Below are 7,600 nucleotides of genomic sequence, written 5' to 3'. Positions count from 1 at the left end.
ATCGGGCATACACTGGCATACTATTTACCAAGAAATGATAAAAAAGGATATATGACCTGGAAATGAAGAGAAATACTGCAAGAAAATTTGAAGAATATGGAATATATTATCTATCAGGCTTATGGATAGGCAAAAAATATGAATGAAAGAGAGAAGTGTGAAGTATAAAATGGATAACTTTAATTGCATTGATTTTTTAAGTGTAAAATGAAACAAAATTATCCAAGATCAGAAGAAAATCTGAAAACTGGGGAAATTTTTTTTACAAAGAGTTTCTCAGATGAAGGTCTCATATAAAAAAATAAAGAATTTTGTCAAATCTATAAGAATATGAGCCATTTCCCAATTGATAAATGGTCAAAGGCTATGTACAGGCAGTTTTCCAATGAAGAAATCAAAACAATTTATAGCCTTTTGAAAAAGAAAGTGCCCTAAATCATTACTGATTAGAAAAATGCAAATTAACACATATCTGATATATCACTTTACATCTATCAGATTGGCTGAAACAATTGAAGAAGAAAGGGACAAATGTTGGAGGAGACATGGAAAACTTGGGACACTAATTCACTATTGGTGAAACTGTGAAATGATCCAACCATTCTTGAGGACAGTCTGAATAATGCTCAAAGAGTTACTAAACTGCTTATCCTCTTTGATCCAGAAAAACCACTCCTAGATCTGTTTCCCAAGATGGTTACGGAAGAAGGAAAAGAACCTACATGTTCTAAAATACTTTTAGTACCTTTTTTGTGGTGGCAAAGAACTGGAAGTTGTGGGGATGCCTGTCAATTGGGGAATGGCTGAGCAAGTTGTAGTACATGATTGATGCAATACTACTATGCCATAAGAAATGATGAACCCGACGATCTTAGGAAAAACATGGATTAACTTGCATGAAATAATGAAGACTAAAATGAGCAGAATCAAGAGAACAGTGCATACAGTAACCACAATATTGTTTTAAGAACAACTTTGAGTGAATAATTCATTTTGAGTTTTATAAATTCCCAAATTAAATACAAAGGACCTACGGCAATCAAAATGGGCTCTTAGCACTTAATTCAACCAAGTACCCTTGAAGAGTTTGGCCTTTGTTTCCTTGATTAAATTAGGAGTCCTTGCCAGTCTCCTTACCTCAAGGGAAAGCCTAGTTTACATGGGCTTGAGTGACATGTTTGGGACATCAGAGGCTTTTAGACCACATGGGTTTAAGTTGCCTCTTTGTGACGATTTTAGGTCACATGGGTGAGTCGCATGTGTGAATCACTCTTGACCCTGAAAAAGATATAAAACCAAGGGTTGGCTTTCCTTTTTCGGAGCTCTGACCCACAGCAGTAGTGGTGTGTGTGACTCTGGGCCAGCCTTTGTTGTGAGCTCCCTGGCTGAACTCAGATGTTGGTGATTGTGAATTGTATTTGGTCTGTCTGTTGATGTTTGTAATTTGTTTGTATTTGCTCCAAGCTCAGGGTGCTGTCTTTTTCCCCTGAACTAAGTGAATGGTATTTGTATGCTGGATTAAAGTAAGATTGTCAACCCCTTAACGTTGCTTTCCTTGGTAAAGCAGATCAGAAGAACCTGGGCTTGCAGCATTCTGTGAAGTGGTTGTTGTTGATTTTTCACCCCCACAGCAGCTGCTAGCCAGATCGTTGAAATAGAAGATAACTGCATCCAGAGAAGGAACTGATAGAGGACAGATACACACACATATATACATACACATACTTATGTATACTATGGAACATTTTATGCCATTTTATATCATTTTTTAATTTCAATCAAGGGTCAGGACCTGAATTAATAATCAGCTGGACTGGGCTTCTTTGTTCTCTCAAGTTTGCTCAGAAAATATCTTTTCTCTGTCAACAAGGCCAGATCTGGCTGACCTAAGAACATTCTTTCCCCTGTTAACCATTAAGGGATGAGACCCTAATCCTGAGAGACTACCTTGCTTAATATTCTACGGGTATATGCTTCAACTGACTCTTGTCAACACTCTTCTTGTATTTACAAATCTATTCCATTGAGGAAAATCCTCTTCTTGTATCATAGTTAAACATACATGGGGATCATAAAAGTGAAGTAACACAGGCTTGTTGAGTCTGCTAAAAATAATGTATAAGTTTTCTCATTCCTTTGTTCAGTAGCCAGAGCTTATGCTCTGACTCATTGTACATACAAGTAAGCTAGCTTAGCTATGCTTTAAGGGAAAATAATAAACAACATGGACTTTTCTATCACTTAGCTTGTTTGCCTCCTTCAACCAAACTTTCAGGTTTAACAATACACATACACATGCATCTGTACACACACGTACATATATGTGTCTGAGACCCCTTTCTTTGAGATGGAGAAGGAAGAAAAAAAGAAAGGAAAAAGTTACATAATAAATTTGTTATATGTTTAAAAGAAATAGTAAGTTGCACATAATAGATTTCATCTTTTTCTATTATTTTATAGAAATGCTTAATTTCAGACTAAAATAATTTTTAAAAATATTGAATATGTGAAACTTAATTTTCTTTCCCTACTAGTAGATGATAAATCTCCTTTTTATAAACAAAACAAACAAACAAAACACTCAAATATCCATGAGAATTCAGTAAATAAAATATATGGGAACAATATGCGATAGAACATTTCCTTGAAACACCTAGATATAACACTGATACCTAATAATTGAAGAATAATCATGTTAATGGGGGATACTATATGAAATGCAATTAAATCACTTGGAACTTCTTTTTTGAAATTTGAGATTTGAAACAGAGACTGGACAGAAGTTAATACATTGATAAAGGAAGAGGAAAGTCCCACCTCATCACCATTGCCCTGTTTGCCCCTGGAGTTGTTGCACTTAGCTTTTAGTATATCTACAGATGGTGTTCTTAAATCTTAATTGCAAAAGGGTGTCAATTTATCTATGTCTGATAATCCACCAAAATTAAAAAAAAAGAAACAACTGCTAAATTTCTTTGGACAATACATATTTGAAACCTTTCAAAAACCATGAGAAGAATGAATTTTTTTTTTAAATGAAGATGCTCAGGATTGTAGCTTTTGTCTGTCTGATAAGAGTTCTCTTGGTAATGCTCTCTTTATCCTTGTAGGGGGTGAGTTTGCACACCAATATTTTTATTTATTTGCAATTAGTTATGGCTTTCTCCATTAATCTATGTTAATCTGTCTACCAATAAATATAAAGGAATAGCAGTTTAATAGTGATTCAGTCCAGGATGATTACTATACTAACTTCATAAATATTAGACTAGAAAAATGAAAACAAGAACAGTTACTTGGCCTATTAAGTTTTACATCTCTCTCTCTCTCGCTCTGTCTCTCTCTCTCTCTCTCTGTCTATATATATATATATATATATATATATATATATATATATATATACACACACACACATATATGTATATGTATATATAATATATGTGTATATATATATACACACACAAATGTAACACATACATACACATGTGTATATACATATGTTTATCTTTTTATGTATATATGTGTATATGTGATGTGTGTGTATATGTATATTCAAGTCACTGAATCTCTTTCAAGTGTGGTCTCCTTATCTGTGAATTTAGTATATCCAACTAACAGATCTTTAAGGCCCCAGTGTACATTACATTTCTCTGTTTCTGCAATTTCTTACTGCTCTAGAATTTGGTATTTTTCTAACTCTAGCCATTCATTTATTTTTTAATGAGAAACACATAAAATGGACAGCATTCTTATGATTGCTTTCATATATTCAAGAAAGTCTTCATAGAAACATTTTTCCTCCTACTCACTGTTGTACAACCCTAGTTCCTCTAGACTCCACAAAGAACAGATTTTCCATTTCTTTCTTCACATTTGCCTATGTTGATACAACCTACAATTTCAACCTCGATCCATCCATTCATTCCTTTGGTTTTGTTTCCTTGTTTATCTATTCATCTATGTGTCAATTTATTGGATTAGCCTTATAAAATCTAGTACTTGCCCAAGAAAACAGAAAAATGGATACTACCAGACTGCCAAAATGAAAAGATGCTATAATGATTTGTTTATTTTTACTTACACTTTTTTCATTTACTTATATTAGCTTCATAATGTTATACTCAGCCTTGCTTAGGAAAAAAAAATGCTCCCCTAGCCTCTTTACTCAGCTTTTTCAGTAGGCTTTTGTTAAGTTTCATGTGCAGAATAGAGTTCAAATCTTGAAATGTATGACTTTTACTACTACATAGTAATTTTTTTATTCCCTATCCTATTGAAAAATGTGGTCAGCAATCAGAGGTATAGTCAGCCCCCCACACCCCTATCCACACATTCTCATGTCATAATGGATGGGACCTATGAGTGGAATTTGCCTAAGCACAAAGCCATCTTCGCTCAACACAGACACATGAAAAGATCCACAGTTACACTTTCCCATGTGTGGCTATTCAGACCTAGATAGGAATGGTTTCCTGTGTTCCTTGTATTAGATTCTCTCCATAAAAAAGATGTGTGTGTATGTGTGTGTGTGTGTGTGTGTGTGTGTGTGTGTGTGTGTGTGTGAGATGGAAGCTGTTAATATGAATTTCTTCCATGCAAAGTGTATTAAAAGAATTCTAACCCATCAGGAACTAATCACATTTCATTTTCTTTTTCTTTTTTTCCCCCTTATGGTCAACACATACCCAGGCAGCTGAGGTGTATGATAATCAAAGTCTTCTTCACGGATGAATAAATTTAATACTCCTGCTTCATCAGGGCAGTGTATTAAAAAGTCCCCTGACATATTTAGCTTGATTGTTTAAGGCATTACACTGGAGCACTAGCATTATGGATTTCACATCCAATGTGGGGTGAGGGGAGTATAGGGAGGAGTGGACGGCATTCATTTATCTGTAACAGGACATTAAAAAATTGGATTGAAATAAGTTTCTTTGCAAAAAAAGCCTGATTGATAAAGTTGTAATCCAATCTTTGCTCTATGAGGACAGAAATAAATGAATCTTAATTTTCGATTTGCAATAGCAGACGGTTACAAATAACTAAGGTACTTTGAACTGCTTAAAAAAGTTCAGTAGCGTAATGCAAGATGAAATAGATATTTGTTTTCTAAGCAATTGAGTTAAAAACAATTCTAGCATGTTTAAAATGCCAAGTTGTTTTCGTGGCATAATTTAATATGCATATTGAAAACTGCCAACTCCTACATCTCTGGGAAGAGCTTTATTTTAAACTATGCATTTTTCCTCTCCACCCCCACATTGTATCTTCCATTTATTAAGCCAACTTCCATACTCTTGTTTGGTTTAAGAGACCTGGTGAGGTGATCAGGGATGGGAATATTCCTATTTTTTCCTCCTTTGAACCTCATGAAGAACTCACTCCCTAATCTAGGTTTTTTTTTTCTTTTTTAAAATCAGAAATCTAGAGTTCTAAAGCACCTCAGATGCCATGTTGTCCAAATCCCTCATTTTAAATATAAGGAAGCTGAGACACTGGGAAGATGAGTGACTTGAGCAAGGTCATACAGTCAGCAAAGTGGCTGAGGCAAAACTTGAACTGAAGCCCTCTTTCTCTGACAACTGTGCCAGTTTAATATTGTGCACTTAGTACTTTAACATTTTTCTTTATCTTTCTTATCTGGGTTCCTTGTTCAGCTCTGGCTTCCTCCAAAATGAGGGAGATGAACCCAATGAACTCCCCATGCTTCCCATCTATTAAATCTTGTGATTTTCAACAGTGATCTTAAGGCAATGATAAATTTACGTGAAAGACAAAGTTACAAATATTGATGTTGTAATTCTAGACCCAAAGCCCATTGGTATGAGAGTCTCTCCTCATCAATAGAGAAGAATTCCCATCATATAAAAATATTTATTAATGCCCCACTCCAAGCAAAGTGCTTATAATCTCCTAGAGAAGGATATGACATGATCACAGACAAGCCAATACAAAATGATTAAAGGAAGAAGAGGAGAGATCTTTAGCAACTGGAAATATCAGGAAGTTTCACTTAAGAGCATAGTTCTTATTTTTTTATTTACTATTATTTTTCTTTTTTTTTTTTTTTAAGATGTGCTGTGAAATACACTCTATTTATTCTGTTTAATCTACATAAATTACAAATCACCACATGCTACTTCGCTCTTTTTCGGGCTAAAACTTTTCCGGAAAAGCCTCCATTTTTTCCTTGAGCCTGTTTTCTATGAGCAGTACGAAGCTGCTGTGTGTGTTCTGAAGATTGTAGCTGAAAAAATACCTGTTTTTTGGTCTTCCCGGCTAATCATTGAGCAAGACAGTTGGAGGTCGTGTCATAGGTATCTCCAAGAGGAGAAGTGGACACTGCAATGGAGTTGTAATGGTTGCACGTGGCCACAGCAAGGTTGCACAGTTTGGGTGTCGCACCCACCCACAGGAAGAGTTAATCCCTCAGCCACATCACGTGGAAGTAGATGAGCTGCTCCCAGAACCTTACACTGAAGTTGTGCAGGGAGATGTCCCAACTCCCGGTTGCCAGCGGCCCCTCCATGCTGTCCCGGGCTCCCCCTATTATTTCTTTTCAATGAAGAATATTTTCTAAGAAGTCAGGTGGCATGGCAGATAGAAGGCTATCATTAAAGAAGAAAACCCTGAGCCAAAACTTCCCCCTGACACAAAATACCTGTGTGACCCTGGTCAAGTGGCTTAGAATCTCAGTCTCCATGCAGTTTCTAAAGTTCATGAATTCCAGGAGAGTTAGCAATCTTGAACTAATGGAGGAAATTTCCCTACCAGAATCCTCATAAATCAAATGTAATGTCTTGTCTAGGGACAGGGAATATCCCAAGTGATAATGTCTCCATTTTGTTCTGTGGAGTATCTTCTCTGACTCACTGTTATGAAAAGTCCAAAGAAAAGAAATACATGTCACTGGGTTCTAATTGAAAGTAGTTGAAATTTATGAGACAATAACAGGGAATTGAGCTTTGAGAGCCTACCCCTTGTGAGCATACTGAGTACATTTTGCCTGGGACAATGTCCTATGCAGATTTTGGAACATGTGCAAGAATTCTGACATTTTCCTTACTGTATCCCAAAGAAAGACATTCTGATTGGCTGCTGACCAGAAATTGTAAATGAACACAAAAGGCACTAATTAGTTTCCCTTTTTCCTTCTTTGCTGCATTCGTGTGAGGAGGACAAATTGTTATGGTTCTTTAGAAAATGAGGAGCCTCAGACCTTTTACTGTCAGAACCACCATGAAATGGGTGGGGCCATAGCCTTCTTCTACACATGCTTGTATCTGGGACCGCCTGACTCTTTTTCTTCTCTCTTCTTTCCTTGGTTTCAGTGCCTTATGAGACTTTAGAAAGTCAGAGATAGGGAGGTTGAGGGACAGGAGTCAACATCAGCAAATGAACCTAGTGGAGCACCAAGGAGGTACTTGACTCAACTTTGGAGTGGTTCTAAGGCAGCTAAGATCAGCTGAATTGCAGGAAGGACCAACATCCAAAAGCCAACTTTGTGGGTGAGGAGGTGCTTGTAGCAACTATTTCAACATTTAATCTACTCCTCCCAAGGATTGAGGTGATAGACGAATGTTTGTCACTAGGGTTAGGG

The 7,600-nt window shown here is 36.2% G+C and overlaps 1 pseudogene; it reads right to left on the bottom strand.

Annotated features, from left to right (window-relative positions):
• Nucleotides 1-6,156: 6,156 nt before the first annotated feature.
• Nucleotides 6,157-6,529, bottom strand: LOC118845555 (annotated as a pseudogene).
• Between the last annotated feature and the right edge of the window lie 1,071 nt (nt 6,530-7,600).

The sequence above is a fragment of the Trichosurus vulpecula genome, chromosome 4 (assembly GCF_011100635.1).
Source record: "Trichosurus vulpecula isolate mTriVul1 chromosome 4, mTriVul1.pri, whole genome shotgun sequence".
Taxonomy (NCBI): Eukaryota; Metazoa; Chordata; class Mammalia; order Diprotodontia; family Phalangeridae; genus Trichosurus; species Trichosurus vulpecula.
This window is presented reverse-complemented; position numbering and strand designations above follow the sequence as displayed.